Raw genomic sequence first — 18,124 nt, 5'->3', positions numbered from 1 at the left:
GTGAATATTTTCTCCCATTCTGTTGGTTGTCTGTTTACTCTGCTGATAGTTTCTTCTGCTGTTCAGAAGCTCTTTAGGTTAATTAGGTCCCACTAGTCAACTTTTGTTTTCGTTGCAATTGCTTTTGGGGACTCAGCCAAAAATTCTTTGCCAAGGCTGACATAATGAACAGTATTTCTTAGATTTGCTTCTAAAATTTTTATAGTTTGATGTCCTGCATTTGAATCAATTTGCTTACTTAATTTGCTTAGGATTACAGACTAGGCAAATTACCTTGAGTTAATTTTTGTATATGGTACAAGGTAAGGGTCCGGTTTCATTCTTCTGCATGTGGCTAGTCATTTATCCCAGCACCATTTACTGAATAGTGAGTGCTTTACCTGTTGCTTGCTTTTGTTGGCCTCGCCAAAGACCAGATGATTGTAGGTGTGTGGCTTTATTTCTGAGTTTTCTATTGTGTTCCATTGGTCTATGTGTCTGCTTTTGTACCAGTACCACACTGTTTGGGTTACTGTAGCTTTGTAGTATAGTTTGAAGTCAGGTAGTGTGATGCTTCTGGCTTTGTTCTTTTTGCTTAGAATTGCTTTGGCTGTTTGGGCTCTTTTTTGGTTCCATGTGAATTTTAGAACAGTTTTTTTTTTCTATTTATTTAAAAATAACATTTGTAATATGATAGGAGTAGTGTTGAATCTTTAAATTGTTTTAAGAATCATGTCCATTTTAATGACACTGATTCTTCTAATCCATGAGCATGAAAAGTATTTTCATTTATTTGTATTGTCTTTGATTTATTTAATCAGAATTTTTTAGTTCTCCTTGTAGAGATCTTTTACCTCCTTGACTAGCTGTATTGTTAGGTATTTCATTTTCTTTGTGGTTATTGTACATGGGATTGTATTCTTCATTGGACTCTCAGCTTTGACATTATTGATGTATGTATAAGGACACTACTGATTTTTGTATATTGGTTTTTTATCCTGAAACTTTCCTGAAGTCATTTATCACTTCTAAGGACCTTTTGGCAGAATCTTTAGCATTTTCTAGGTATAAAATCATATAATCAGCAAAGAGAAATAGTTTGACTTCTTTTTCTATTTGGATGCTTTATTTCTTTCTCTTGTCTGATTGCTCTGGCTAGGACTTCCAGTGCTATAGGAGTGGTAAGGGTGGGCATCCTTATCTCCTTCCAGTTCTCAAGAGTAGTGGTTCCAACTTTTGCCTGTTCAGTATGACACTGACTGTGAGTTTGTTATAGATGTCTCTTATTATTTTGAGATATGTTCTTTTAATGCCTAGACTGTTAAGGGTTTTTATCATGAAGGTATGTTGGATTTTATTGAAAGCTTTTCTGCATCTATTGAGATTATCATATGGTTTTGCTTTTAATTCTGTTTATGTGGTAAATGACATTTATTGATTTGCATATGTTGAAACAGCCTTGCATCCTAGAAATAAAGCTGACCTGATTGTGGCCTATTAAATTTTTGATATGCTGCTGGATTTGGTTTGCTAGTATTCTGTTGAGAATTTCTGAATCTATGTTCATCAGAGATATTGGCCTGAGTTTTTTTTCTTCATTGTGTCTCTGCCAGCTTTTGGTATCAGGCTGATGCTTGCTTCACAGAATGAGTGAGGAAGAAGCCCCTTCTCCTCAATTTTTTTTGGGAATAATTTCAGTAGGATTGGTACTAGTTCATTTTAGTATGTCTGGTACAATTCGGCTGTGAATCAATCTGGTCCAGTGCTTTTTTGGTGAGTAGGTTGTTTTTTTTTTTTTTTTTTTTTACTGATTCAATTTCAGAGCTTGATATTGGTCTTTTCAGAGTTTCAATCTCTTCATGATTCAGTTTTGGGAGATTGTGTTTCCAGGAATTTATCCATTTCCTCTAGATTTTCAAATTCATGTGAGTAGAGATATTCATAGTATCTTTAAGGATGCTTCTATTTCTGTGGGATTAGTTGTAATGTTATCTTTGTCATTTTTGATGGTTCTTTTTTGGATATTCTCTTTATTTTTCTTTGTTATTCTAGTTGATGGACTATCAGTCTTGTTTATTTTTTTCTACGAACCAGCTCTTGGTTTCATTGGTCTTTTATATGGATTTTGGCATCTCAGTTTCATTTAATTCTTCTTTAATGTTATTTATTTTTTTCTGCCAGCTGTGGGGGTATGTTTGTTCCTTTATTTTAGTTCCTTTAGGTACAAAGGTAGATTGTTAATTTGAGATCTTTCTAACTTCTTGATGAAGGCATTTAATGCTGTAATCTTTCTTCTTCACACTAACTTAGCTGCATCCCAGAGATATTGGTAAGTTGTGTCCCTATCTTCATTAATTTCAAAGAATTTTTTGATTTCCGCCTTAATTTTGATGTTCACCAAGGAGTTATTCAGGAGCAAGTTGTTTAATTTCCATATAATTGTGTAGTTTTGAGAGATCTTCTTGAATTGATTTTTTTAATTGCACTGAGGTTGGTGAATGTTGTTGGTATGATTTCAGTTTTTTAAAATTTATTGAGACTTGCTTCATGAACAAACACGTGGTCAATCTTAGAATATGTTTTATGTACAGATGAGAAAGATGTATATTTTGTGGTTGTTGGGTGGAGTGGTTCTGTAGATATCTATTAGATCTAGTTGGTCAGGTGACAAGTTTAAGTCCAGAGTTTATTAGTTTTCTGCCTTGAATATCTGTCTAATATTGTGAGTGTGGTGTTGACGTCTCTCATTATTATTGTGTAGTTGTCTAAGTTTTGCTGTGAGTGAAGAAGAACTCGTTTTATGAGTCTAGGTGTTCCAATGTTTGGTGTATATATATTTAGGATAGTTAAGTCTTGTTGTTGGATTATACTCTTTATCGTTATGTATTGCCCTTCTTTGTCTTTTTAAATTGTTATTGGTTTGAAGTTTGTTTTATCTAATATAAGAATAGTCACTCCTGATCTTTGTGTATTTTCCATTTGTACAGTAGATCTTTCTCCATCCTTTTACTTTGCGCCTGTGGGTACCATTACATGTGAAATTTGTCTCATGAAGACAGCAGATGGTTGGGTCTTGTCCTCTCATCTACCTTGCCACTCTGTGTCTTTTAAGTGCGGCATTTAGCTCATTTACATTCAGGATTAGTATTGATCTGTGAGATTTTGGTCCTGTCATCATGTTGTTAGCTGGTTGTTATGAAGACTTGATTGTCTAGGTGGATTATAGTGCCTGCAGGCTATGTGCTTAAGTGTGTTTTTGTGGTAGCAGGTGTTGCTTTTCAATTCCATGTTCAGCACTCCCTTAAGAACCTCTTGTAAGGCTGGTCTAGTTGAAATGAATTCATTCAGCATCTGCTTGTCTAAGAAGGATTTTCTATCTTTTTCTCCTAAGAAGCTTAGTTTGGTGCCATATGAAGTTCTTGGTTGGAATTTTTGTTTTTTAAAATGCTAAAAATAGGCTCCCAATCTTGTCTGCCTGTAATGTTTCTGCTGAAATGTCTGCTGCTAGCCTAATGGGGTCCCCTCTGTACATGACTTGACCATTCTTCTCTCTAGCTGCCTTTAAGATTTTTTCTTTTGCATTGACCTTGGTAAATCTGATGACTGAGTGCCTTAAGGATGGTCATATCACGTAGTATGCAGCCTAGGTTCTCTGTATTTCCTGAATTTGCAACTCAACCTCTCTAGTGTGATTAGGGAAATAGATTCACGGACTATATACTCAAATATATTTTCCCACTTGCTTATTCTGTCTCCTTCTCTCTCAAGGATGCAAATGAATCAAAAATTTGGTGTCTTTACATAACTTATATTTCTCAGAGGTTTTGTTCATTTTTAACAACTATTTTTCTTTAGTTTTGTCTGACTGAGTTGGCCCAAAGATCCAGTCTTCAAGTTCTGAAGTTCTTTTCTCAGTTTGGTCTAATCTGCTGTTAATACTTCTAATTGTATTATGAAATTCTTATACTGAATTTTTCACGTCTACTAATTCAGTTTAATTCTTTCTTAAAATGGATATTTCATATTTCATCTCTTGGATAGTATAAATAAATTCCTTGAATTGGGTTTCAGTTTTCTTCTGAATCTCAACCCTTCTTGCCATCCAGATTCTAAATTCTGTGTCTGTCATTTCAGTCATTTCAGACTGGTTGAGAACCACTGCTGGGGAGCTGGTGGATTCATTTGGAGATAAGGAGACACTCTGACTTTTCAAATTGCCAGAGTTCTTACCATGATTCTTTTGCATCTAAGAAGTCCAGTGTTTCTTTAACAATGATGTAATTTGAGTACTTCAGTTGGATTTGTTTCTGGATGTTTTCACATGCCCAAGCCTCTCTACAGGGCCTTTATTTGTGGCTGAATTCTTGCTCTTGGTTTCACAGGAGTGTATAGTAGCAAAATATTTTTGGCATTGTAGTTTGGGCTGGGATCCAGTAGATGATGCTGAAGAGTAATAGGCAGTAGATAGCCTCTTGTCTAGCTGCATGGCTCCTCTGTATTTCTCATATTTGCAGCCGTGCTCTGCAGTGGGCAGGGAGAGACGTGACTTCCTCACCATGTTCACTCTTGGAACTTGGGAGAGCCACTCTGATCACTGACATTGTGTCTGCATTTCTTTTGTTAGGTGGTCTGGGCTGCAGGACTCCCTGGCCAGAAGTTGCAGCAGGTAGATGGGAGACAACCTTTCCCGGCCAGTCCTGGGGAGGGAGGCATGGCCCCTCCCACTCCAGCCCATGAATGGGTGTCTCACTCCTCTCAGTGCTTTGAGAGTGTGAGCTCCTCTCCCACTTGAGTGCCAGCCACAGAACTTGGCTTGGCATTACTGAGCTGGCTGCTGCAGCCCTCGGGCACTTTAATCGGCTTGGGGCTCCATCCCTCAGGCACTTGGAATTGGATTCTGGCTGCTCTGAGGAATCCAAAGTGCTCCCAAGCCACCAGGAATATATAATTGGGTGGAGCAAGGCACCCGGGCTGGGCAACAGAGGCTGTACTGTGCATATGGTCCTGCAGGGTTGCTAGGGTGTGGCCCTGAGAGGGGCTGGCAGGCTGGAAGGCCTGCAGAACAAACATGACCCAATTCCACAGGGAAGTCAGCTCTACTTTCTTCTGGCCCAGTGGTCAGCTGTGGCTAGAGGTTTCTGGAGGGAAATGGGGAGACCTGGGTTATGGACGCCTATTACCATGTTCTGCCAGAGCTGCACCATGTACAAAGTCCCCTGTTTCATGCTGGATGAAGCTCTGTCTTTCTCTACTCTGCAATCAGATCCCCTTGTCAGATCAAATGTCCATGAGGTTGCGAGGACCTCTAAGCCAGCATCCCATAGGCCCATGGTGAGGGTGGGCAGTCCCTCAGTCCCATCATGAACCTATTCCCCAGGGGTTGTTCAGGGCCAGGGACTAGCCCACGCATTCCAGTACCCTGTGCCTGCCTTCTCCCTTCTCAGCTTCAGCATCTACATTGCATCTCCATCTAAGCATTTTCTCTCTTGAGATCTGTCCAAATTATGTTGGTTTACTCAAACCCTTGGTTTTTCTCTGTGGGAGTAGCACTTCTTTGCTGCATCTAGTTGGCCATCTTGCCTTCCCCCTGTGGAATTCCTGGGTGTTTCTTAGAGCAAAAGCTTATTAGAGTTTTATGGTCCTGGAACTTTACAAGAAATTATAATGGAGTATAAAAAAAATTAAGATAGGTCTTGTGACTGTACATAAGGCAGGCTAAAAGCTAGCTGGTACAACCATAAGCAAAGGTGAAAGATACTGTATTTAGTGTTTGTCATAAGATTAGAGTCTACTGCACATCTGCTTCTTATTCATTGTGTCATTTGGGCCCCTGTACCAAGTGAAATGATGAAGTTAGAATAAATGATCACCAATAACATTCTAGTTGCAAAATTCTATGACATAAATAATGAACAATATTTTGAACAATATGTTTATCTTTATGAATAACATAATGTTCTAGACTAGAATTGTAGGATATTTATAGGATATTATATTTACAAGATAAATGTGTTATCTTTTAAATTATATATTGGAGTTCATTCCTTAAAATATTTAGGGTATATATGTCATGCATTCGAATATTTATGGGGTAGCTCTCCTGCTATTTAAAATATAAATGTTCAGCAGACTGAATTTATTTAAAACGTTCTAAATTATAAAGCAGAGATAGTGACAAGAATGATAATAATGTGAGGGTTGTGGGTTACAGACAATGACTATAACAGGATGAGAGAAGAAAGAGACCATGGCAAGTGGGGGAGTCTGTGGAATGCTCCAGGGGGTAGGGAGGCTGTACTTTGGAGTAGGATTTGGGTAGAGCCTTGAAGGATGGGAGTAATTTGAACAGACATTTGAGATAGAGGGAATGTTACAGAGGCAGGAATGAGCACAAAATTGGGTAAGGATCATGAATAACGAGTGGGAGGAAAGAGTGAGAAATACTTAAAAAATAAATTTGACTATGTATGGGTAACCCAGATTATGATAAGACTTGAGAGTATAGAGGTTGTGAAAGTCTGTAGGAAGGTCTTATGGTTTGTATGTGTCCCGAAAAGTTTGTGTGCTGGAAATTTAATTCCCAATGCAACAGTGTTGGGAGGTGAGGCCTCAGAAGAGGTGAGTAGGTCATGAGGGGTCCTCCCTAATGAATAGATAAATGTCATTATCTTGGGAGCGGGTTACTTATCTCAAGGGTGTCATAAAAGCAAGTTTGGCTGGCTCTTGCTCTCTTGCCCCTTTGTGCATGCTGTCTGTCCTTCAATCTTCTACCATGAGATGACACAGTAAGAAGACCCTCACCAGATGCCAGCACCATGCTCTCAGACTTCCAAATCTCCAGAACTGTGATCCATATAAATTGTTAATGTTTATAAATTACCCAGTCTATGGTATTCTGTTAGAGACACACAACTTTTCTTGATTAGGGGGATAACATAACAGATTTTTCTGGGACAAGAATTAATAACATGGAGAATATCATAGAGCAATCTTAAAGAGTTGATCTGGCAGGCCAGTGCAGTCTCATTTCTTACAATGTAGTTGTAAACTGCTAATCATCATAGGTGAGGGGGAATTGTAGGGAAGGGACAAATCTTACAAACACTGCAAAGAAAGGGGGACGGGAATTTGGCATGCCATGTGAGGTCTCTTTTAAATGTTCTGATATAGGTACAGATGATATTTAAGCAAATAAAAATTTACCTGGACAACAGAGTTTTCATTGTAATTATGTTATTTCATTTTGATAAGTAATTGCACTTTTAAAGTTATGTACATGCTTATGACTATAATATTCTGGAGCATAACAGCAGAATACAAAATCTCGTATCTTCCCATTTCTGTGTTTCAATTTTACCTGTGAAGTGTTTTTGACTAGATATAAAATGTATTGCTACATTTTCCATTTTAGATAGTAGCGTTTTATAATTTGTTCCCTTTGTCAAAAGTGAAAGGCATGTAACTTATACAATTTTTACCTATGATGAGGCAGAGTGGTGAGGAGTGTATGTTCTCACTGTTTAGGACAGATATTAGGAATCTATCAAAGTTACCTTCTCTGTTAGCCATTATAAAATGCTGAAGGACATTTCTTTTCCATTATACTCTTCAAGTTTCCTTCTGAAGCTAAAGAAAATTCCAGTGCATGTCCCTGAGGAATTGGTCTAACATATTTAAATGCATATATTAAAATTCTCCTGTTTTCTGCAAACCTTTTTCAATTGCACATCTCACTTTGCCATGCCAACTTCAGTCTCTGGTGCAGATTCTTAGAGCTTTCTATTCATACTACAAACTCATCCAAGGACAGCAACTTCCCATTCTCTTCCATGTTTCTGCTAGCTCTGAAAACTTCAGGATGGACTGAACCATTGCTGTCACTCCTCCTGTGGAAGGTGGCACCATAGCAGTAGGCAGAGGCAAAGGTACAGACTTCACCTGAGCCCTTCACTTTTGAGGCATCATGCAGATGGATGAATATGGAAAATTAAGCTCCTCGCCACAATTGCCCTGTGGTGCCTTCTCTGACTTTCCAAACTTGATAAGACCAGTGGGTATACATGGTCTTTGTGAAAAGAACATCTCCTTTGTACTTATTGCCATAATTAAAATTTTGTTTAAAGTCAGCCTCTCTGTATGCCTGGAAGCTCCAAGAGGGTTGAGATAATACCTTTCTTTTGTCTATCATTGCACCACTTGTGCCAGGAGCAATGACTTTTTGTGGAATTAATGGAATACAATGGCATCTTACTCCTGTGGGTTAATTTGACACTTTTACTTTATTCTAATGCTTTAACTTATCTGTTGAAGTTACAGATAACTATCACATTCAATGTTAAGTTAATATAATCATAGCATCCCAACATGGGATAAATTTAATATCATAATATCTATGGTAGATAAAACCTTCAACCACCAAAAATAATTATCATTATACAATTAGTGATCACCTACTTTGGAATTAGTGCTGTAGTAAGTACTGTGGACACCACAGAAGTATATTAGGATATTAGGAATAATTCTTTCCCCTAGAGAACGGACTCTATTAAGGGAAATGAGACTTGTGAAACAGCAGCCAACAGTATGTTGTACATAATAAATAGTGATTTATGCAGTATAGACTATCTGTTACAGGTTTCAGAAGAGAGAGAGAGACAGACACACACACAGAGAGATTAGTGAAGCTTAGTAAAGTCAGTGGCAGTTTCTAAGAGACATGGTGCTTGAAAGTGACATGTCATGATGCACTGGGTTTGGATATGAGGATGGGGACAACATGCCAGGCAAAACTCCCTGGCAAGGTTGAAGAAATGAAATGGTTACAATGCGCTTAGCTCAGAGTGAAATTAACTAAAATATAGGATACTATGTTTTGGGTTGAAAATGGAAAAAATATTTGATTAAAAGAGTGCTGCAGATTAATGAAAGTCCTTGGAAGTGATTGTGAAGTACAAGGGTATGAACTTGAAAATAAAGAGCATTGGGTGCATTTGAACAGACGGATTTGATAAAGATAGTGTTTACAGATGATTAGTGTAGTAGTGACACCCAGAATGATGAACAGCAGTAATATGAACAGAGAGAGAACATGCCACACTGTGCAGAGTGAAGAAGTAGGCAGAGTCAAGACAGTCTCAGCTAAGAGGCTGCTGCTGTAATCCATGTGTGAGGTGGTATAGGTCCAGACTAAGGTGGTTTTGAGAGACAGTGGAAATGAGGAATATTTGGGAAGAAAGAAGAAAAGAACATGCTTACCGTTAAATTATGCTTGAGGGGCTGTAGCAGGCTTGGGGACTAGAAGATAAAGATACCAGTATAATAGAAACATAAAACTAAGAGGGGAAATTGGCTTGACTCAGTGATGCACACTTCAGATTCACATAGATAGATGGACTAAGTTATACATGATTAGATAACAAAATCACAATGTTATATAAAATAGTTGGATATAGACAAATAAAAAAAGTCAAGAAAATCTTTGGAATTGACAGGTTACAGGCACATCTGAATGTGCTACAAAAACCCAATTCCTCAGGAAAGCCTCTGCTGACCAACTCTATTCTTCCCCTTTAGACCAGGCTCCCTTTGGAGACTTTATCATAACTCTTATGAAATATTAACAGTATTATTTGTCTAATGTCTGTCTTCCTTGTTAGACTGAAATTTCCAAGGGCATAGGGCTCATTTTTTTCCCCCAGTAACTCTTCAAATTTTTTAAAAAGAAATGAGATGAAAATACTTTTAAAAGCCAACAAGATCAACATGTAAACATTTCAGTATAGTGATGAATATGTTCTTTTTTTTTTTTTTTTTTTTTTGAGACGGAGTCTCGCTCTGTTCCCCTGGCTGGAGTGCAGTGGCGCGATCTCGGCTCACTGCAAGCTCCGCCTCCCGGGTTCCTGCCATTCTCCTGCCTCAGCCTCCCAAGTAGCTGGGACTACAGGCGCCCGCCACTGCACCCGGCTAATTTTTTTTTTTTTTTTTTTTTTGTATTTTTAGTAGAGACGGGGTTTCACCGTGGTCTCGAACTCCTGACCTTGTGATCCGCCCGCCTCGGCCTCCCAAAGTGCTGGGATTACAGGCGTGAGCCACCGCGCCCGGCCATGAATATGTTCTTGAAATGCTTTCAAAAAATACATAGAAAATTGAAGACTTCTGCATAGTCAGTAGGGTACTCTGAATAAGTACAGAACAAGCATACTAGCCTGCATGTGAGAGAGTTCCCATGGACACAATTGTCTTGATCAGCAGTACAGAACTGACAGTTGTGATTGAATTCTGCTCCATATTCAACCTATGATGAGGACTATGCTGAGTGATCAAGAAACTATTCTAAATTTTAAAAATCAACAAATCACTTAGACAGGCATTCTGAAATAGGTTCAAGAAAGTTACAAGGTTGGATAAGTTATAAATGTCACTACATCATCAAGATTTCCTATAAGGCATCCTGAAGGAAATAATATGAGATGGGAATATACAGAATAACAATAGTAATGCAGCTAATATTAATAAACACTTACATAGGTACTGAAATTGTGTTGGACCCTTTAGAGGCGAAGTAACCTGCCATGAGGTCACAGCTAGTAGAGGTAGAACTGAAATATGAACTCCAACAGTCTGCATCAAAGATACCATACACCTGGGAAGATAACTGCAACGCAATCCTTCCATGCTAGGAACAAGTAGGAAATGCATCTTGGGCAGCTATTAACTTTGGATGCTGCAGTTTCCTTCTAAGCAAATGGGCTACTGTGATATCTCCTAAGGGGATTTTAATGAGGGTTAAAGCTCTTAGAGGCTGGGTGCAGTCGCTCACCCCTATAATCCCAGCACAAGGGGAGGCTGAGGTGGGCAGGTCACTTGAGCTCAGGGGTGGAGACCAGCCTGGGCAACACAGCAAAACCTCATCTCTACAAAAAATATAATATTTTATATATATATATATATAAAATATATATATATATATATATTTTCAGACATATATATGTTGGATATGGTGGCAGGTGGTCCCAGATACTTGGGAGGCTGAAGTGGTTGGATCGCTTGAGCTTGGGAGGTGGAGGCTACAGTGATCCATTATCATACCACTGCACTCCAGCCTGGGCGACAGAGTAAAATCCTGTCTCAAAAACAGCAACAACAAAAATCAAACTCTTATAATAGTGTTTGGCACATACAATGAACAAACAAAATTCATCTGCTATGATGATGATAGTAGAAATATCACAGGAAATGAGGGAAATATCCTGAAGATGACCAATGACATTTCATACACTAAGCGTTCATAAAGGGACAGCTATGAGCATTTTAGCTTAAGCAGAGTTGTGGGAAGCATATAAGCCCACCCTTAGTGCAGAGGTCTAAAGTCAGATGGATCTTAGGACAAAGAAAGGCTCAATCAGAGGCATAACCAGCACCATGTCCTTGGGCTTCTTTTCACCCCTCCCCCTTTCCTTAGATGAGCTCATATACTTCTTGGTTTTCATTACCATCTACACTCTAGTAAATTCCGAATGTTCATTCGTAACTTAGACCTCCTTCCTCTAAGCTCTAGGATTTTATATTGAACTATCAACTTGATATAATAGCAACAACAACTCACATCGACTGTGCCCTTTCTTATTATATTCCAGCCACTATTTGGCTCCACTAGAATCATGTCACAAGCAAACTTAACCTATCTAAAACTGAATGTATGATCTTTCCGCTAAAACCATCCTCATGGTCCCACAATCACCTACGTGCATCCTTAACACCTTCTTTTACTTGCAGCAACTAATCTCACCACAGATGTTCTTGGCTCCTTCTACCATTTTCTCAATGCAGCATCAAAGTGGATCTCTGTTGCTTCTTTCCAGCTGAGATCCTATCAATGGCCGCTTATTTCACTTGCTGGTTAAAATTCATATTCTTGTACATGTCCCACAAGACCCTGTGTGGCATGCTTCCCACTTTTATCTCTCAGGCCTGGTTACATGATACTCTCCCTTCTAAGTTCCAGGCAAGTGGGTCCTCTTTCAGTTCCCAAAAAAGATAATCTCTTTTCTGTCTCGGGGTCTTTCTACATGCTGTCACCTTTGTCTGAAAGTTTTTTCTCCACTTCCCCATCTGGTTTCATCTTCCAAATCCTATGGTTCTAAGTATAAATATCCCTGCCTCACAAAAGTCTTCCCTGATCCTCCTGATCTGTCAGACCTCCCTGTCACACATTCTCACATCACTCTCTACTTTACCTCTGTCGTGTGTTCCAAAGTTATAATTAGTTACGTGATTTTCTGTTATAATTAGTTACGCAATTTTTCTCCGTAGCTTGGAAGCATCTGTAAGTACTCGTCCTGTTCACTTCTATATTTTAAATGTCTAATAGAGTGCTTGAAGTGAGAACAGCCTATTGAATATTTGTTGAATGAGTGAAAAAGGCCTCTACTAAATTTTACAAATAGCAGCTGGCACTCACAAACTAGGGCAATATTTAAGTCAAACCATCTTGCATGAACGGCTACCTTCATCAGTCACACCGGCCTCAAACAGTCAAGGCGATAATATAAACATTGCGAATAGCAGTGACCACCTTGATCAGAGCCATAAATCAGGCATATCCAGGATGTGCTTTTCACCGAAATTTACTCAACTACTTATTTTTTCCATTCTGAGATTTTTCAGAATTCAGCGTGAATACAGTTGCTGTGCAATGCATCTGTTTTTAAAAAGACTCCACCAAGCAAATATTAGCCATTAATTATTTGCCATTAACAAAAGGCAGAGGAAGGAATTAGTTTTTGGAATCACAGACAATTCCATAACATAGTGAAAGAACTCAATATATACAAACATACATTTTGCAAAGTATTGCAATATCTGCAAGGGGAAGTGCCTGCTTGTCAATGTAACCTATCTTTTCTCTTCCACTAACACCCACCATCATCCCAAAGTAAAAATCAATTTCTAAATGAAATAGAATCATGTTAAAGTTGGCAGTACAAGAAAAGTGAAAAAAGATTACCATCTGGAAAATGAGTATTAATAACTAAAGAGCTTCAGGTTCTAACATAAATGAAAGATATTTAAAAGATCTTGAACAATATTCCCTTTTCTGAAAAAGGAATGAATTATAAAACTATATTTTATAATGTCGAAAAATGCAGTGGGAGGCCTCAAATACATGGATTTGCTAAAAGTAATTTAGTAATAATATTGAAAATTGACAAGAGCAAGCTTTTCTTCGGGAAAGAATGTGTGAAATTGTGTCATGTTAATTAAACCCTGCTGTGGTAGGCAAGTAAGAAGCTGATTTACATGGAGTATGACCAAGAATACACTCCGTCTCTAGAACTGTAATTTTTAAAAGATGGATGGGAGAAAAGCTGCACTTGAGGGCATTAGCTTTGTTTGGTACATTAAATGGAAAATGACTTTCTATTGTCATTCTCCCTCCGTCTTTGTATTAGAAATTATGAAGGGAAGACTATATTTTATTCACCTCCCTCACTGTTATGCCATCCAGTGATGCAAGAGAAGAAAACCACCCCACTGCTGTTTGCTGTTTATTCTGCCCTATATGACTGAAGGGGGAAAATGTCTGCCTTTACCCTCTAAGATTGGACCAGAATGCATGTATCAAAACATGCCGACATATTCTGTCACACATGCTCACATATGACATGTATGAGTGCTGACAATGCAGCTTTTAGGATCTAATCCAAACCTTTTATTTGTCCTTCATTAGACTCATGGGAACAAGAGAGTGTTAACTTGGCCTCTCATTGGTTGCCTGGACCATAAGATGTAAAGTTACAGGTCAGTGTTGGCTATGTTTTAGGGCAGGTTACATGAACCAGAGAAGGAAAGACAGCCAATCTGCAGAGAGAAGATGATGCAAACAGAGTAGAGACGAATAATGAAAAATACGATATAGGGAGTCTTGAGGAGGTTGAAGGTTCTATTACTTTCTATTCTGTGGACACATCAATACAAGAGTCAGGTAAATTATTCTTCTGTTACCTTGGGCACTTTTTGGAACAAGTGAGACTCAACCTAACAGGGGTAGCAAAAGAAGACAAAGAAATCACCTGAACTAGACCATATATACTTAACTAGGGAAGGCATCACGTTTAATTGTCCTGTGGACTGCTTTATGCCTGGCACAAAAGTAGATGCTTAGTAAATACCTCCTGGGTGAATGAATGAACATTTCATATGTAAGGGAAGTGGTGGAGATTGTTGGAGTGGTATATGGATTGCCTCTATTACATCAAGAGGCATATCAAGAACAAATATTTGAAACCTACAGAGAGACAATGTAGTATAATGGTTAAAGGAATGTGTGCTGGAGCCAGACTCAAACTGAATACCAGCTTCACCACTTTCCAAGGATGTGATCTTAGGCAGGTAGGTAACCTCTCAGTGCCTCAATTTCCTCATTTGTGAAGTAGGAATAATATTTGCCTTAAATAATCTTTGTGAAGGTTATATGAGCTAAAAATTAATATGTAAAGTAGAACAGGGCCTGGTACAAGGTAACCATTCTACGAGCATAAACTGTAACATCCCTACTACCAAAAATCTAGACAGTAGTACTTATCATCAAGTTAAACTTTGTATTATTTACTGATGTTTTCTTATCTGTCTTCGTTCTGTCCTCCAGAGTGATTTCTAAAATGCTGAACAAACAGGATAAAAAAGGGTCTCTGGAATCCTCGTTTTTCAGGTGAAGAAATCAAGCCCCAGAGCCAGCAAGGGAGCTGTTCAAGGCCACTCCTCTCTTGGCAGAGCCAGGCCTAGAATTTAGGTCTACTTTCGTGTTATTTTCAAATACTTGAATGAAACAAAAACATTCAGCAATGAAATGTATGTACAATGGATACTCACCATTGAGATGCTTAAAAGTTTTACGATAGGACTGCAATAATTTATTTTTAAGCTCTTATTTGGCAACAGATAATCCAGAATTATAGCCCTCAGTAATTTGTAGAAGATTTTGGGAAATGATTTATTACAGACATTAATTAATTGTAGTAGGTCCTGACTACTTTTTTTCTTGTTCTATAACTTACATGAAATCAATGAAAATGTTCAGAGTAACATGAAAGAATAAATCACTCATTGTGATATCCAGGTATCTAAGAGTATAGTTTTTTACTATAAACAAACAGACAAACAAAGAAATATTAAAATCACCCTTTACTATTCTAAGAGAAACTTCAGTCATAAAATAGTTCTGAGCATTGTTCAGACTAATTATCTTTATAATATAGGTCGTTACTTTTGTGGCCTGGCAGCATTCCCTAATCTGGACAGGTGTTCAGAGTTCATGCATTTCAGTATGAATGCTCATTTATAATAGACATAGCACAGGGAAAGTAAACTTCCACTGTTTTCCCTTACTGTCTGAACTGTGAAGCAATTAGAAATTCAAGGCATTCATTTAGCTGAGAATAGTGTTTTTAACCTTAATTTAATTTCCCTGGTTTTATAGTATATATAAATCGCAAAGTATTTATATGTAGTTTTAAAAAATTATTTTGCATCTTAATAAATGCACGTTTAAGTTTAGAAATTGACTCTAATCACCAAAAAGCAGCTGAAACTCAACCAGGTTTCAAGGAAGTCATATAATCAGAGTCCCAAGATTAAAAGAAAAAGACTGTAATTTCTTTACAGTTTTAAAATTTTGAAATGACAGGTAGACAAATAGTTACATTTTAGCTTATAATAACTTCTTTAGCAGAACATATGGCTTAGAAAAAGAACCTCCAATGCCTGCTTATCTCTTCTACTGTATATTTTTTAACAAACTTTTCAGTTACACCAAAAATTACTCTAATATTTGCTGCAATGATCAGAAATAATGCTTTTCTCAAGAAAATTAATTAAAAGAGAAGGCATATATAACTCCACCAAACTAAACTATAATAAATATCTCCAGAAAGAGATAAGTTTTATTTTATCTAAAACATTTTAGTAATGTGAGGATCCTTCATTTTAAAGACTATGAAGAAAATTAACTCATGTGACAAGCTTATAATTAACATTATTTACACAAAGAAACAAATCTTCTGTTTTACCATCAAGGTGATAAAGAAAAACAATAACAAAATTAGAAATGGAAGATACTGTGTTAACCAGAGAAATTTTTTAAAAAAGAGCTTCTCTTAGGCAAGCCTCTTTTTATGTTCAGTACTATTTTTAAAAGGAGCCTCTTTCAAACTTATATTTGAAATCTCCATCTCAAATATAATATTGATAGAAGGCTATGGATGAAGAAAAAGGAAAAAAAAAATTCCTTTCAGCTGAATATCGGATATTCTAGAGTTTCTCTGTCATATCATTCTGCTCTCTGGTGGTGAACAGCATTGCTCAGTAGTTGATAATATGATATTTTCTAAGGGAAAAAGAAAAAAAAAAAAAAGAGTGTGTCCCAGATCAGTTGCACCCATCTCAATATTTGATTTGTATTTTAATTTAATACAAATGTATTAAGAATGTAGCTGTTTGCATTGTCTAGAAGTGTTTTCTTCTAAACTCTTCCAGATTACATATGTTGCTATATTTAAATACATTTATAAAGAATATAGATACTAATACATTTTCAACATTAAATAACTCTGATGTTTAAACAGCATCCAGCTATTAGAAAAACTATTTGAAAAAGGATCTGAGTAAACCCTTTAAAGATGTCACTCTGCTTTCACTTGCCCCCACAAAATGGATATATTAAATAGAAGATATATCTATTTTCTTTATATTTAAAATTTCTGTATATTTGATACCTAGAGTGATTCTTTCCATTTCCATTTAATTTTATTAATTGTATAGTTTTAAATAGTGTCTATAAACTGCATCAAATAGAAAGCCTTTTGAGGATCATTACTGTGTAGATAGGCAGGTAGCTTAGTTTTAAGTCTCTGATGTTCCTTATAAAATTCTGTCAAGGCAACAGACATGTGATCTGTTAAACAAATCTACTTCAGAATCATTATAAGCTGGTGAATATCTTAAACAATTACAAAAGGTCATTTCTTTAGTACTGTAATTTTACGGAACGGAAGCTTTACAATCATCCCTGAATGAGATGGTCCTTTGTTTCACTTAATTTAATCAAAATGCTCTATATTTCTTCTTCAAGAATAAAATGAGGCACTTGTTCAATCTTGAAATTTTTAGATTATTTGAAAACAAAGTTGTTATCTCTTAAAAGCCCCTACATTTATGAGTGAGGCATTAATGCACAGTATAAATAAATAAATACACTTACCTGGAATTAAAGTTCAGAGCTGAAAATGCTTGAGAAAGTTGCAATAGATGGAAAAGAAACGGAAACAGTACCACTCGCTACCATCGGCTCAGGCTTTTTGACTTTACAAGTGGCAGCAACACCAGTCCTGGCCCAGTACTCTCATGTTATGTAACATCTTATTAATATTAGCCATCAAACTGCTACCAAGCTGGTGAGGCACTAGAGGGCAAGAGTGTCACATGCAAGATCCGTCGCCAAGGGACCGGCTTTGGTACCACTTGGGGGAAGACAGATGCTAACTAAGCTGATAAATAACAGGATGCCCGAATACAACAGCAAACTTGAAACGTTCCTCAAAGAATATTTTACATGTCAATTTTCTGACTAGCGGAAGAGTTAACAGGTTAATAAATATGCGCAATCAAATAACCACACCATGAAAAACTTTGAGGATTATATTTACTAACCCACAGTCACTCAAGAGGATGTTTGTTTTTTTCTTTCCATTGTCTAAATAAACTTATTTAAAACAGGAGAAAAAAAGCTGGTTAAATAAAACGAGGGTCGGTTTCACGACTCCCTCATTCCAAGCCGCGAGAAACTTGTCTGGTCGAGGTGCCGCCTCTGGAGTCCGCATTCCAAGGCGCCCGGCTCGGGTTTCTGGGCGAGGAGAAGACGGGCCCCGTCCTCCACGGAGATTACCTGGGGCTGCAGCCGTCCGCGGGCTCCTCCTTCCCTCGGGTCTTCGACCTCAGCCGCTCCCCAGGGCCCCGCGTCCGGGTGGCTCTCAGGTGCTACGCGGTGCCCGGGGTCCAGCGGGGACGACGAGCGGGCGACCCCTCCCCTCCGCGACCGGGATCTCCGCGGACACAGCTGGTGGCGACTCCGGCCGCTCAAGCAGCTGCT

General features: G+C 37.8%; 1 protein-coding gene across 1 annotated transcript in view; it reads right to left on the bottom strand.

Moving 5' to 3' along the window:
* Positions 1-17,484, bottom strand: part of NDST3 (N-deacetylase and N-sulfotransferase 3) — a 213,106-nt gene extending 195,622 nt beyond the window's left edge. The window contains exon 1 of the mRNA XM_025385288.1: positions 17,237-17,484. The gene's annotated coding sequence lies outside the window, so the exon portion shown is untranslated. The remainder of the gene's footprint in view (positions 1-17,236) is intronic.
* Positions 17,485-18,124: the final 640 nt, after the last annotated feature.

Source organism: Theropithecus gelada, chromosome 5 (assembly GCF_003255815.1).
Source record: "Theropithecus gelada isolate Dixy chromosome 5, Tgel_1.0, whole genome shotgun sequence".
NCBI lineage: Eukaryota > Metazoa > Chordata > Mammalia > Primates > Cercopithecidae > Theropithecus > Theropithecus gelada.
Note: the sequence above shows the minus strand (reverse complement) of the source record. Positions and strands in the feature narration are given on the sequence as shown.